The sequence below is a fragment of the Neofelis nebulosa genome, chromosome 3 (assembly GCF_028018385.1).
Source record: "Neofelis nebulosa isolate mNeoNeb1 chromosome 3, mNeoNeb1.pri, whole genome shotgun sequence".
Lineage (NCBI taxonomy): Eukaryota > Metazoa > Chordata > Mammalia > Carnivora > Felidae > Neofelis > Neofelis nebulosa.
In genome coordinates, this window is record NC_080784.1 from 172,133,881 (window position 1) to 172,150,260 (window position 16,380).

The following is a 16,380-nucleotide window of genomic DNA, read 5'->3' on the forward strand; positions in this document are numbered from 1 at the left end:
AACAAAGAACAAGTTAAAAAACAAACGCCCCACAATTGTGTTTAGGGGACAGCGGGTCTGCCAGTTTGCCTGGGGAGAAGATGGGCACAGAGGAGGAAGGCCAAACCGGGTTGTAACCACAAGCTATTGAGGCCCACGCAGCCACAGAGCTATCAGCATGGCAGGCCCTCAGGACTTGCACTGACCGTTAAATATTTAGCTTTTGTTTTTCTTTTTAAAAAGTTTTGTGGAGAGATTGTCAACAAACATACAATTCACCCACTTCAAAGGATATGATTCGGTGGTTTTTAGTATATTCAGAGTTGTCCAACCATCACTACAATCTAATTTTAGAATATATTCCTGACCCCCATTCCTGAGAAACCCAATCCCATTAGCAGTCTATCCCCATCCCCTCCTCCCACCCCCAGCTGCACTTTCTGTGCCTATAGATTTACCTATTCTGGACAATTCCTATAGATGGAATCATACAATATGTGTTCTTTTGTGTCTGCCTTCTTTCACGTCACATGTTTTCATGGTTCTACATATTTAGCTTTGAGACTCATGTGTATGCTCTGAGAATGTATGGCTAAAATGAGAAGGAGAATAACATTTGAATTATTTCATCACCAAGGTATATTTCAAGTTTTTCTAATGTTTGTTTCTTTGAACCATCTACCACGAACAAAAACATGATAAAAAATAGCATTCTAGGAGCATTAAGAAAATGTTAACAAAATGGCGAGTAAGAGAAAAGGATGGGACTTTAATTCTTGAGTTTTACTTCATCTCATATTTTGATGAAGATGTTGCATTTTGTGAAAACCTAAGAATCTGCTCTCTAACTTTATGTTAGATTGTTCAGTCTTTCTTTGGCAACTTTTGATGAGTAAGTTAAGAGTCAGACTGACTCAGTTTGATCTTGGCTCTTTACATATTTGCCGTCACATAAATTGACCTTGGGCAAGTGAATCAGCCAGCCCTTTTGTGTCTTAGAGGCTTATCTGTAACATGAGGAGAGTAAGAGGACTTTTCTCCTAGGGTTGTTGTAAAATGTAAATGAATTAATATAGGTAAAGTATTTAGAACAGTACTTGGCACATAGCAACGCTGTGTTATCATTCAATGCCTTTGACATTTATGCTTAAAGAAACCGTTTGCCTCTTCCTCTTCTGCTCCTGACAGGTATGTGGAGGAAATGAATAATCAGTCCAGATGGAGGAATCAATTCATTTTTTTTTTGTTTTTGTTTTTTTTACAAATCTCTATTGCAGGGCATAGGCTAAGGTAGTGGATATTATTGCCTAACCCAATATCCATTTGCCCTCTCTTCCTTAGTACTAGAACTTGAATTCCAGGCTTGGACAAAAGACTATATTTCCAAACCTCTCTTGCAGCTACATATGGCTTTATGACTATATTCTAAATTTTTTTTTAATGTTTATTTATTTTTGAGAGAGAGAGAGAGAGAGAGAGCGTGCGAGCATGAGTGGGGGAGGGGCAGAGAGACAGGGGGACACAGAATCAGAAGCAGGCTCCAGGCTCTGAGCTGTCAGCACAGAGCCCGACACGGGGCTCGAACCCACGAACTGTGAGATCATGACCTGAGCCAAAGTCGGACACTCAGCAGGCTGAGCCACCCAGGTGCCCCTATGACTACATTCTAGATGCCGAAGTAAGCGGAATTGTTGTGGGGGCTTCCAAGCTGCCGAACAGTAGCTGCCTCAGCTTGTTGGGGCTCCCTTGTCCTTCTACCCTCCTGCCTTCTAACCTTCTATCTGATGTGATGGCAGTCGCTCCAGCAGCTACCCTAAATCAGGAAGGTAGAAGCTGTTTTCTGAGAATAGCTGCAGAGAAAGGAGACTGTGTCTCTGAAGACAGCATGGAACGGCCGTCTGTATCAACCTCATACCGTTTGACTCCAGAATTCATTAACGTGAGTTGAAATCAACTTTTTGGGGGTGAGCCATGGTAATTTTGCTTGTTTGACATCTGCTATATGCAGCTAGCCTCTCCTGACGCATAAATGCTAGTTTCTGTACTCATTGATTTTTTTTTTTTTTTTTTTTAATTTTTTTTTTCAACGTTTTTTATTTATTTTTGGGACAGAGAGAGACAGAGCATGAACGGGGGAGGGGCAGAGAGAGAGGGAGACACAGAATCGGAAACAGGCTCCAGGCTCCGAGCCATCAGCCCAGAGCCCGACGCGGGGCTCGAACTCACAGACCGCGAGATCGTGACCTGGCTGAAGTCGGACGCTTAACCGACTGCGCCACCCAGGCGCCCCTGTACTCATTGATTAATTGATTCTTTATTCATTCAAATGTTTATTGAGTCCCTACTCTGTGTGGTAGGCTCTGAAGAGTTAAAGCAACCTCCTGAAATATTTCCTTCTCCAGGTCACTGGTCTCATGGAGATGAGTTGTGGCTCCTATAAACCCAAATAGAATATTACACAAAATGATTATGTGTGTGTTATAGTATCTTCCTGCTTTTAAAAATGGAGCTGTCTAATGATCTGAAAATCACAAGTTCGGAGAAAAGAATGAAAGGACTGGAAGGACCATTGGTGATGTAATTGTGGAGTGCAGAGTGTTCTAGAAATTTGTTTTGAGCTTGCTTCCTGCTCCTTGGCTCTGAATTCTTCTCTGCCTTCCGCCTTTTGTTAGAGATGACATAATCTCTCACTCCCATCAGCCAAAAGTGAGCTGCCCTTCATCTCTACAACCATGAAAGTTCCTATAAAACCTCCTATCTTTAAGATGAAGGGGAATCAGAAACCAGAGTATACAAAAGAATCATGATGATAATAATCATACCCTCTCAGTTCTCAAAGTAAAAATCACCAGACAATCCACTAGGCACAGACAGCTTTCAGTCATCTCTTGATAGGCCAGTCTATTAATAGACATATTTAGGTTAGGTCTATTCACGCAAAAGGAAACTGAGTGTTGAAATTATAAAGCTTCAGGAACTCATGCAGTAACTATTTATTGAGCGTCAACTACAGATTTGGCACCAGAGATGGGGGAGGGCTGTAAAATCAGAATGGTCCTTGCCCTCTTGTTGCTTAGAGTTTTCTATAGTTCCCCTCCTTCCCTGACGAGAATCAGTCACATCCCCACTCCATGTGCATGAATCATGCGGAATTAGACTCTTAAAATGGAGATATAAGTGACATGGTCTCAACTTGACCTTTGACCCAGTGTAGACTCACTGTTAAAAATAACAGATTTAGGGGCCCCTGGTTGGCTCAGCCAGTGGAGCATGTGACTCTTGATCTCAGGTGAGTTTGAGCCCCACATTGAGGGTAGAGATTACTTTATTTTTATTTTATTTTATTTAAAAAAAATTTTTTTTAACGTTTATTTATTTTTCAGACAGAGAGAGACAGAGCATGAACGGGGGAGGGGCAGAGCGAGAGGGAGACACAGAATCGGAAGCAGGCTCCAGGCTCTGAGCCATCAGCCCAGAGCCCGACGCGGGGCTTGAACTCACGGACCGCGAGATCGTGACCTGAGCTGAAGTCAGACGCTTAACCGACTGAGCCACCCAGGCGCCCCTAGAGATTACTTTAAAAAAAATAACAGATTGGGGTGCCTGGGTGGCTCAGTCGGTTAAGCGTCTAACTCTTGACTTCAGCTCAGGTCACGATCTCACAGTTCCTGAGTTTGAGCTCCATGTCGGGCTCTGCGCTGACAGTGTGGAGCCTGCTTGGGATTCTCTCTCTCCCTCTCTCTCTGCCCCTCTCCCGTGTTCTCTCAAAATAAATAAGTAAACTTAAAAAACAGTAACATATATTTTTCCAAAGAATGCCCCCACTTTACTGTATATAAGCTGTGTTGTATGTAAGTCTTAGGGCGATATGAGCCACCCTTGGAGAGTTCTGTGCAATACACATTTATTTACTTCTCCAGGAATCCACTTTCCCCATGCAAATTAAATCCGATGTGTCTCTGGGGCAAATACTCAGTATTCTTTTTCTCCCCCTTACCTTTTGGAACATCCTCACCTGTTCAATGTAAATCATATTTATAAGGCAGCTTTTGTTGTTGTTGTTGTTGTTGATTATTTTGTTTTTCAATATCTGGAGTATAATTGAGATAAAATGTGGGTCACTGAATAAAAGAGACGTGTATTTTTCCTTCAACAAGCAGCCCTTTGATCTATTTAAATTCATCAATAATAGATTAAGCACATTACCATTTTATCTATTTTCCACAACCTCAAATCAGTTTGAAACTTAAAAAAAAAAGAAAAAACCCATATAACTCTATTTGTATGTTTGTATGTCTTTCAAATAGCATGAATTTGACAGGTTGGCATTTCTTTAGAATTCTGGTATGGGGGAAATTGTGTTTAATTGATGCGATAAAAACAAAGAGAAGTAGCCAAATTAAAAGGGCTTGCTTCTCTTTTAAGGAAAGAAGACCGGACGTAATATCAACAGTTGTATTTTTCAGTTCACTTTGTTTCGTGTTCTCCCTCCCGCCACCAATCTAATTTACTTTTGCATTAAATAATTCAGCTCCTTTCCCTTTGTAAGGGGTTGTATTTAGGGAGACGAAGACAAACTGCTTAGACCTTGAAAACCACATGGGCTCCTCGGGTAGATGGCATCTGTGAGGACTCAGAACTCTCTCTACATTCTATAGGGAAAAAACAGAGCCAGGTGCATTTCTTCCCAAATCAAATTAGCTGCAAGATGCCACATCCAATTGTGGCAAATTGATGTGAGAGTTTGTGATGTCTGCAGCCGCTCTTCCAGCAAAGGTCACCACGAAAAGGCACAGACACCGGGCGGGGGTGCAAGCAACTTGTGCTCAAGCCACTCTGACAATAGCAGGGAAGATGTAAAATGCAATCAGCTTTTTGAAAATTGCAAGAGAATCCAGTTGTAAGTATGTATTCTAATTGGATTTACTGTGCCATCATTTACCTCTTTAAGGATGTTAACATAACATTATGTTTAATTGAAAAAATGGGTAGTTAACTATTCAGAAGAGACTCTCCAGCCCCCTGTATAAGCCACAGTCGACTCAGGCACAAAATAGAGGATGCCCTAATCACATCGCCCGTTTTCACATTTCTTAAATAAAATTTACTTATTTACCAGCGAAAATTAACTAAAAATGTTGACATGTGACAAATTTGCCCATCTTGATAGTTGTTTTTAAAGATCTCCCCTGACATTAACAAGTTTACATCATGCTTTATGACATTTAATTAGTCATATTTTATTTAATTAGCATGGTAAGACATCTAAAGCAATTCAGATGTTTTCCGAAATGCCCAAACAGGAGGCAGCAGTTCCATACGTTTTAAGAGACCAGGCATATATCTGCTCAATCGCTTACCCCACAGTCTGCCCTCTTGGCTAGATCTGGTGGGGTGCTCTAGCTGAGAAATGGGAATATTTTAAGATTTCAACAAACTATTTCAGGACCCTCAGCAAAATCTGGTTGTAAGGTGCACATGCTCGTCTAAGCCAATTTAACCCAGGACATGTCTCTGCTTGAAGGTAAGAATAGAGTTATCTACCGCACCTGGTGGGATCATAATATAACCGGATTTATTACAGAATGAATGGATAACTAAGTATGTTACTTTGGAGGAGATCATTTTATGCAATGCAATCCTTCCCTCTCGCTACGTTCTTTTCAACTCCTCACATACTTTCTTTTCGCAACTACTGATGGTTTTCAGAGCGCCAAGACCCTGCTGTGAATCCAAGTCTTGAACATACTGAACGTGTATCGAGCACTTGTGATGTGGCAGGCATCGTGCTGGGCACGCTCATGCACTTAATTCTTCCTCACATCCTAGGGAATAAGAAGCCTCTAGCACTCCCATTTGTCAGATGGTGAAATCAAGGCTTAGGGATGCTTCCTAATAGCTGGCAAATACGTGACAAAGTTAGGGGTCAAACCCAGAGCTTCTTGGAGTAGAGCAGGTGCCCTGCAGAATATCACCCTGTCCCTCAGAGGGCAGATTTGTGCTCAGAGGCAACTCCTCAGCCACGTTCTCAGCCAGGCTGCTCGATTCCAAATCCAAAGTGTGAGATCTAATTTGTCCACATCTCAGCCCAACTCTTTGGTGGTTAATTGTGGCCGGTCCTATTCCTTTAAAAAATATCTAACACTAAACGATTCACAACACCATGGAATATTCGTAATAAAAGTACCGCAGAAAACCACAATGGAATGTTATTTCTAATTCTAAAATGTAAATTCTGCTTCCCTCCTGCTGTAGCCTGGTAATAAAACCAAGTCATCTACCCTGCCCTGGTTTGCCTAGGTATAAGATTTCATTTTAAATGCTTCTGTAAACCTGAATGGTGTGTCCAAACTTAATGAATTTTTTTCTGTTCAGACATAAGTGGGTTCAACTTTTTAAACTCCAGGAGGCAGAGAATCACCTTTGTTTTATGCTCTCTGAATTGAGGAGGCCGCGATACGCGAGGAATCCAGATTCTGTTCGGCCTTCACCTCGACCATACAAAAACCTCAAGGGGGGTGTTTAAAAAATGCTCACACATATCTGTTTCAGATTTGAATTGCTTACAGTTGAAAGCGAGATAAATGTAACTGTAAAGCATTTAACTTAAATATTCCAGTGGATACATGCTCCCCATATCTGTGGTTTCTCCCACTGTTTCCAAACTACCCCCCCCCATATAGGGAATGCAGATGTAGGTTTTATGCTAAAATAGCAGAGCTCTAAGTGCATTAAGAAAATCATTTCAATATAGCATTTACTAATGCAGACGACTTCTAAAATGAAACAAGGCAGATACAATAGCAGAGGCGCCACAGATTGAATAAATATCACTTAACCAATTACCAATTATCCATGGTAATGAAGAATGAGGCAGAGCCCTGATAAATTAAAACCCCAAATAAACCGAATGTTGGTTTAACCAATGATTCTCCCCCTTTTGCAAGAGAGTCTAAGGAACAACTATAAAAAGACTGATCTGAATTTTACTTCCTTGCCCTTCCTCTGTCCGCCCACCCTATGACAGTGGCTCTGATGGGCAGGAAAACGGTCAAAGGGCAGACAGCTGGAGGGAACTCAAAGGGAGTCGGGGGGACCCACAGAGTGGAGACTCTGCCCCTGGATAATTGAGAGTTGATTGGATACACAATGGCCTCCTATTGTCCACTTCTCATTTCAGATAAGGGGCCAAAGCCAAGCCTGACATAAGTAGCTCTTTCCTGGACCTTCCTCTCCTGGGCCAGCTGTGAGCATTCATGGGTGACAGCCGTATTTGGCCCATTGCTTGCTTCACTTCTCCCCTCTGAGAAATCACAGATTGAACTAGAAAACTCTGGCCCTACCAGAAGTTTGGTTCTTCCCATTTTGCATAACCTCAGTCCGGCTCAGAGACTGGAAAGGACTGAAGACGGCTGCAGAGAAATGTTTTCCAATGATCTGATACCAGGAGCTTCAGACCACAGCATTTCACAGGCCTCTGTTTTGTCCCTGACTTCCACGATGTCTTCCTTCCTTTCTTCTCTTACTGGCGCCCTATGTTCCCTCATCTGGATTCCTTCCCCCACTCGATTAATGCTTTAGTGTTCCATCTTGTCACCCTTGTCCTTTGCCTGATCTCTACTTTGTTGGTGGCCTCATTTCTCTGAGCCTCACCTACATCTTGCGTGTGACTGGGGTAACAGCCAGTTTTCTGATGCTCTAAGCACCTTGCCCAGGGTGAACAGGAAGCTAGGAAGCAACCGTATGGTGATAGCATTTGCTAAAACGTCCGAGCCGCTCAAGTGCTAACTTGGCCTTCTCAGCGCAACCCTTAGGATTCCCTCCATCAGATCCCCATGTTTCAGCAACAAAAAGGTTAAAGGTGAGCCTAGCAGGGCATCTAGTTGTATCCATTCTATTTGGTAGGTGCCATTGCCATGCCCCTTTGGAAAGACACGCTCTCACATGGTGCCATAGCTCAAGTGCACTCAAAGGTAGCCCCAGGAACTCACAAGGCTAAATGTTTACAGGCAGCAGTAGAGGAATAAGTATAAAATGTTAAATATTTTGTCATGTGCAGGCTAGAAGTTGCTTTCGGGGACTAAGAGCAGGGTTCTGACTTGTCAATGGCAGCAAGTGTTAGAACTTAACATAATTTGGGGGCTCCTGGGCGGCTCAGTCGGTTAATTGCCCACTTTGGCTCAGGTCATGATCTCACGGGTCTTGAGTTCGAGCCCCTGCTGGAACAGTGCAGAATCTGCTTTGGATTCTCTGTCTCGCCGCCCCCCCCCCCCCCCCCGCCGCCCTTGCTCACATGGGTGTGCACACTCTCTCTCTCTCTCAAAAATAAACATTAAAAAAAAGAACTTAGTATAATTTGAGGAAAAGATTTCCGCTTATTTTAGAATTCCAAAAATTGTTCACAGATCCATGCCTCTGTCCGTACTCCTTGCTGTACCTGGAATGCCCGTCCCAACCAAGTGCACTTGGCAAGCTGCCACTGATCTTCTAAGACTCTGCTCGTGTGTCACCTTTTCTGTGCAGTCTCTGATGACTCTTGTCTCTTTGAGGAGTCAGATGCTTCCTCGTGTTCCCACAGAGGCTTGTACCTTTCTCTCTTAGAGCCCGGATTGCCTTACGTTGGAGCTATTTCTTGACCCCTCTCTCTCCTCCACTGAGCCAGGATTTCTCGGCCTGGGCAGCACACGGCCAGCACCTGTAGTTAGTTCTCAGAGATTCTGATTTAACTGGGAGGAGGTGAGACACGAGCGCTGAGGGTTTGAATGCTTCCTCAGGTGACTGGGACATCGAGCCAAGTTTGAGCTCCACTGTAGTGGACAGTGAGCTGCTTGAGGGTAGTTACCGTGTGCCATTCATCTTTATAACCTCTGTCCCTGGCACCGTGCATGACAAACTTTAGGTGGTCATTGAATGAATGTGTACCTGCATTAATTGGCTTCGTGCTGGGTGATCTTTAAAGGCCCTGCGGCAGAGGCCTTTCCACCAATATTTATTGGTGGAATATAAGAGGGACCAATATTTATTTTCCCTTCTCTGGAAGATGAGGTCGAATTTTTAGCTGCAGGTGCCTGGCTACTCAGGAGAAAGTCCACATTTCCCAGCTTCCCTTGTGGGTAGGAGGGGCCAAGAAAGTGGTTCTGGTCAATGGGATGTGAGCAATGACAGTGTGTGCAATTTCTAGGCTCTGCCCTTGAAAGACTAGTTGTACCCGTCTGTGGCCTCTTTTCTCCCTCCCTGCTGGCTGGAATGCTGCCCAGGTGGTGGGCCATCTTGAAGCACGTGCATGAGAGTGACAGAAGAGAGGGGGACCTGATCCATTACGTGTGGAGCCATCATGTTGCCCTAGAGAAAGATGTAGGCTGAAATCACTATTATTTGTGGTCTCTGTTACAGCACTCAGCTGTTAGTGCTTGGCTAACTTGGAACAATTTTATATTTTACTACCACAGCATCTGATACTTGAACTTGTCTGCACTTCAGTCTGGCAGCCAATGGTTGCCTATCATTCCATGGCAACATTTACTCGGGGTCTGTGATGACTCCCCATCACTCTTAGGCTAAAAGACCAAAATCCGTGACACAGACTGCAAAGCATGGTCTCTGCCCACCCTCTGCTCCCCTGCGTCTCTCTGTCCCTGTATCATTGGCCTTCTCTCGGTTCCTCGAATGAGCTGTGCCTTCTTCCACTACGGGGGCATTGTATGAGCAGTTCCATCTGTCTGGAATGATCTTGCCCCGCGCTTACACCTGGCTAACTCTAGCTGAGCCTGCTGTCCTTTAGACCTCAGCCTTCATGTCCCATCTGACCTTTCTGACTCAGGAACCCCATATCATACATGCAGAAACTCTGAGAATTCACCACAGTTGTGATTTTGCATTTGCTGGGATGATTATCAAATTAGTAACTGTCTGTATCACTAGACTACTAGCTTCACAGGAGCAAGTCCTGTGGTTGTTTTGGCTCACCATTGACACCCCAATGCCTAGCATAGAGTGGAGCATATAGCAGTTGCTCAATAAACATTTGTTGCCTGAACAGATGAATATACGAGTAAACCCAAGGGGACAATCTTTCTCTTCTATTGCGGAACCAGGCAGAGGCAGGAAAGATGGAATACATATGGTTAAAATAAAGAGGGACTTTATTTCTTAACACTCTTGCCAGATAGCATCAGCCAACCATGATCTGGCTAGAGGAAAGTTAGCCAAGTGTGATCTCACTAGCCTCAATCCCAGATTAAGTTGTTCTTGGCATTGTTGCCACTGGCTCAGAAATGGGTAGACTGGCTCAGCTCTGGGTAGCAGCATTTCCTCCTTGAGCTACGATGAGGGGCAAAGCATGAGTTCTTACTCTATCCTGTTTGCAAACTCATCTGCCTAAAAGCCCCTGCTCTGAGCTCCCCTTAGAGAGTTATGAGCTCCTATCCCACACGGTTCTTCTTGCCTGGAATCACTTCCTCCTGTCCCCTTTCTAAGTACCCAAGTCCTACGCTTACTTCAAGGCCTGAGGTTGTTCTACCCTTCAGGGAGATTCGATGAGCTACAGCAACTGGGGAGCACTCTCCCCCTACCCCTGAACTTCAGGAGTTTTGTTGGAAGCATTCAACCAGCCCTTATTATAAGTTGCCTAACAACATTATTTTTATGTAACTATACAATGTCCCCAAACAGAATATAAGTTCATTTGGGGTAGGAATATGAATCTTTTATTCTTAGCACCAAATCACAGGGGTTACTGCCTAGTAAGAGTCTAGTGAAGCATGGATTGTTTTTTAAGAAGAAGTGGAGTGGGGCGGGGGGAGGAAAAGGATAAGGATGATATGAGGAAGTATATATTCTCTCCTAAAGGGTATTGGCACCTTGCTAACCTGTAATCCTGTACCCCAGAATTAGGGCAAGAATAGAGGGTACAGGGGTCTTAAGAAAATATTTCACCCCAGGATTGAAAGCTAAGTCACTTCCAGCTCTAATTTATTCACAGCCAGAGTAAAATAGCTGAGATCTGAATCTCAAAATTGCCCAGGGCAATGAAAACTAAGTGAATTGAAAAAGTCTCCTTTAACTTTGGTTGCAACGGAAGAAAACCACCAAACCAGTTAGGCTAAAAAAAGCATTAATCTTGGGTGCTAGGCCTGTGTTCTGTGGTAGTCACTTGGTGCCTCAAAGCCACTCACATTTGACCTACCTAATTAAAATACCAAATTTTTTTTTTAGGGGCACCTGAGTGGCTCAGTTGATTGAGCGCCCCACTCTTGATTTCCGCTCAAGTCATGATCTCACGGTTTTGATCTAGCTTCACATGGGGCTTTGCCCTGATAGGGCAGAGCCTGCTTTGGATTCTCTCCCTCTTTGCCCCTCCCCTGCACGTGGGCTCTCTCTCAAAAATAAACATTAAAAAAAACCCCAAGCTATTTTCTTCTGAACGTGGATTGGTGTGTTTGTTTGCTTTGGTCTGTCCTTCCTTTCTTCCACGCATCAGCCAGCCAGCAAAGAGATACTGAGAGTGACCCATATGCTAGGCACTAGGCTAGGCATATGATATAAGGACAGATCTTAGTAACTGCAGCCACCAAAATAACGGCTAACGTTTTTTGAGTGTTTACCAGGTGACTGACGTACACAGGGCTGCATTTAACCCTTCCAACAACACTTGATGTACAGGACCATTGTATGTCTCACCCCATTTCTTCTTCACTCTTTTTTTTTTTTTAAATGTTTATTTATTTTGACAGAGAGAGAGAGCGCGCGTGCACATGAGCCTGCACACATGAGTGGGGCAGGGACAGAGAGAGAAGGAGAGAGAATCCCAAGCAGGATCCGAACTGTCAGCTCAGAGTCCGACTCGGGGCTCGAACTCACCAACCACGAGATCCTGCCCTGAGCCGACATCACGAGTCCCCTGCTTAACCGCTTAACGGACTGAGCTACTCATCTTTTTAGTCCAGCTGTTGCCATGACAACCAGTTTCCTATAGGTGTGGCCCGGCCGTGCCTTGTTTCAGCTGCATCGCTTATGTCGTGCTTTCTGCGGGGCTTCGCTTGCCGCTGCCAACGACTGCACCTGTGTAACTGCCCGGGCCTTTCTGATGGGAGCTCAGAGTGAAAGTGTGAGCGTGATGCCCACGGGGCCAAAGCCACGCGGGTGATAAATGCTCCCTCTTCTGTCCCTCAAAAGGACAATTCCGAGGTCATCCCACACATCCTCAGAGGGTCCTCAGCAGGATGGAGCCCCAGCTGCACACAGACACCAGCTCAATAATGTATGACTTTCTCTCCTTCCCTGTTTTACTCTTCCTACTCCCTCTCTTGTTCCCTGGGATCGCTCCCCTCCCCCCCAAATCCTACCTGCGTGAGTCTTGTCTCAGGCCTGCCTTCCAGGAGGCAAAGCTCAAAAGCAATTAGTATGCACATTGTAACAGTTGAGAAATGCAGCGGTGGCCCCAAAGATGTGAAATCCCAAATCTCTGCTCCCTGTAAATGTTACCTCTTTTGGAAAAAGGGTCTTTGCAGTTGTGATTAAGTTAAGGATATTTAGATGGAAGATTATCCTAGATTATCCATTGGGCCCCAAATGCCATCATATTCATCCTCAGAAATGATTCACATGACGAGGCAGAGGGAACTCTGATACCCAAGGAATAGGAGGAGACAATGGGGCCACGGTGGCAGGGACTGGAGTAATGTGATCACAAGTCAGCGACTGCCCACAGCCCCGGGAAGCTGGGGCAGGCACGGAGAGAACTCTCTCCTAGAGTCTCCGGCTGGGAGTGTGGTCCCCTGACACCTTGATTTCAGCCTGCTGACACTGATTTCCAGCTTCTGGCCTCCAGAAGTGTGAGAGAATAAATGTTTGTTATGTCCAGTCACCAAGTTTGTGATCGTTTGTTACAACAGCTGCAGGAAATTGATAAAGACACTGAGGTGTATAGACCTCAAATAATTTGCCTACGGTTAGTAACCAGCAGAGCCAACATTCAAACTCAGTTCTGAGTCCAATGCCAAAGTTCTTAATACTTTGCTTCCTCTCCTCTCCACATAGAGAAGGCAGACAACTAAACAAAGAATCATAGCTGCTATTGGTAAGGGTTACAATGGAAGGAGGTGGGTGTCTGGAAGGTCTGGGGAGAAGAAGGCTTCCTAGTGGCAGCCAGGAAACCCTTGTGTGAAATGGATCCCTTCACTGGGGCACACACCAAACGGATTCCTGTCCACCCGTTTCAAGCCACTAATTCTTTCTTTCATTTCCTCTGATGCTGGCTGAAAGCCAGATCCCCACCAGGTCAGTCCAAAATATTTGTTTGGCTTCTCTCACCCTGTTACCTAGGGTGGGCTGAAATGAATTCTCCACAGGAAGGGCTTCCCACAGTTCTAGAAAATTCTCTAGGCTCCCACTAATGTAAGACATTCTGTCTTTGAAGCCTCCAAGAGATAATGTATTTGTGGACTCACAAGTACCTCCAAGGCATGCCCCACATAAAAATACAGGGCCCATCAAATGGGGCTGAGAACCTACAAAAAGCATGTGGGAGTCCACTCTGGAATGGCAGATAAGGGGACAAGAAGTGGGAACGTATGTGTAGCAAACAAGGAATTTTGCTGGGTTTGTTCAATGGTGGATGTTAACTCCCTAACTATGACTTTTCTAATCTGATCATTAAGTCGCAATAAAGTCATAAAAAATCCTAACCATTACCACTTAACATGAAGTGTATTTCACTTCTCCAATATTTCTGGGGCTACTTCCTCCTTTCACCCAACAATTTAACTCTGAAGAAATTCCTTGGGTGAGATGATGAGAGAGCCCTGCTTGATCCTTCTCAGGGTACTAGGTTGGCATTGTGAGGCTCTCTTATCCTATAAAATTTATCAAGCACCTTCTGCCAAACACTGGACAAATCTCTGGGGGTGCAGAGATGACTACCTCAGGAGTGTTCACAGTCCAGGTAGCAAGATGGTTGGGTACACAACACTCACAAAATGATACTAAAGGCATGCACGTGGTGATCTAGGAGAAGAGAAGAGGGACACCCAGATTAGCATGAGAAAGTTCAGAGAAAGCCACTGTGTTGGGTCTTAAAGTAAAAGACTGGAGTTACCCAGGTGGAAAAGGGGGAGGGTGGTGGTGGGGTGATGGGAGGAAGGGTGAGGGAAACATGTCAGCCTCGGGCTGCTATAATAAAACACCACAGACTGGGTGGTTTATTTTTTTATTTTTTTATTTTTTTATTTTTTTTATTTTTTTTTTTCAACGTTTTTTATTTATTTTTGGGACAGAGAGAGACAGAGCATGAGCGGGGGAGGGTCAGAGAGAGAGGGAGACACAGAATCAGAAACAGGCTCCGAGCCATCAGCCCAGAGCCCGACGCGGGGCTCGAACTCACAGACCGCAAGATCGTGACCTGGCTGAAGTCGGACGCTTAACCGACTGCGCCACCCAGGCGCCCCCAGACTGGGTGGTTTAAACAGCAAGCATTTATTTCTCATGGTTCTGGAAGCTGGGAAGTCCAAATAAAGGTGCCAGAAGTTTCGATGTCTGATGAGAATGCTCTTCCTGGTTTGCACACGACCACCTTCTTGCTGTATCCTCCTCTTCTTATAAAGGCACTGATTCAGTCATGGGGACACTACCCTCATGACCTCATCTAACTCTAATCACCTCCCAAAGGCCCCACCTCCAAATATCAACACATTGGGATTAGGACTTCAATGTACGAATTTGAGGAGGAAACACACATTCAGTGTGTAGCGTGCAGAAGGAAGGATGTGAGAGCAAGAATGAGCCAGCCAGACCCGGTTGTATTGGAGCACAGGGTATGTGTGCATGTAGCTGGAGAGGTGAGCATGAAAGCCCATATGCCATGTTGAAGTTAGACTTTGTTATGAACGTAATGAGGAGCCATTGAAGGATTAAGTCAGGACTGACACGATCAGATTTACCTTTTAAATGATCACTGTGGCATCAGTGTGCCGAATACACTGGAGTGAGGCCTGACTGGAGATGGAGAGGCCAGTTAGGAGCTATGGCAGTGATCCAGGTGAGAGATGATGAAATGAGCGTGACAACAGGGGACAGATGCGAGAGCAATTTAGGCTACAGAGTCAGCAGGAGGAATTGGCCTCAGACGAGCCCTGGAAGCTCAGGGACGAGCTGAGGATGACTTCTAGATCTCCAGCTTGTGCCAGCTGGTGAATGAGTAAGATCTGGGAGAGAGGGGAAATAATGAACTGTGTAGGGAATATTCTGAATTTGAGAATATTCCCCACCATCCCAAATGGAGATGTTATTCAAAAATCAGTTCTAGACCCTCTTCTCTTCTTAATCAATACCCTCTTCTTAGGTGGTATCATCATTCGTGAACATCAGCTGCCATCTCGTTGTTGATAACTCGAGTCTTTAAATTCTGCCCAGACCTCTCTTCTGAGCTCCAGCTTCCTGGATTCAACCGCTAGTTAGGTGTCTCCTCTTGGATGTCTCATCTCAGAGTTTGAGTGGCTACCTCCCACTACCAGGGCAAAATCTTTCGAAAGCTGTGCTGTCCAATACGGTTACTGTGGAGTACTATTGAGTACTTGAAACGTGGCTAGTCCGTTAAGAAAATGAAATGAGGCACAGACCAGGAAAGCATGCTTGCAAAAGACATATCTAGATAAAGGACTATTATCTATGACAAACAACTCTTAAAACACAACAATAAGACAAAACAACCCAATTAAAAAATGAGCAAAATTGGGGTGCTTGGGTGGCTCAGTCAGTTAAGTGTCTGACTCTTGATCTCTGCTCAGGTCTTGACCCCAGGGGTCATGGGTTCAAGCCCTGCATTGGGCTCCATGCTGGGCATGAAGCTCATTTAAACTAATTAATTAATTAATTAATTAATTTTTAAGAATAAAAAAATAAGCAAAAGACATGAGCAGTCACTTCACCAAAGATATACAGATGACAAATAAGCATACGAAGAGTTGTTCAACATCCTATTATCAGGCAACTGCAAATTAAAACAAATGTGAGATATCACTACGTACCTACTAAAATGGTTAAAATTCAGAACACCGACAACACCAAGTGCTGATAAGGATGCAGAACAACAGGAGGTCTCATTCATTACTGGTGGGAATAAAAAATGCTGCAGCCACTTGGGAAGACAGTTTAGTAATTTTAGGAAATTACAATCCAGCAGTTGTGCTCTTTAGAATTTACCCAAATGATCTGAAAACTCATGTCCACACAAAAACCTGTACCCATATGTTTATAGCAGGTTTATTGATAAATGCTAAAACTTGGAAGCAACCAAGAGGCCCTTCAGTAGGGGAACAGGTCTGTAAACGGTGGTACACCCACACAATGGAATATGATTCAGTGTTAAAAAATGAGATATCTCAAGCCATTAAAAGACATGGGAGA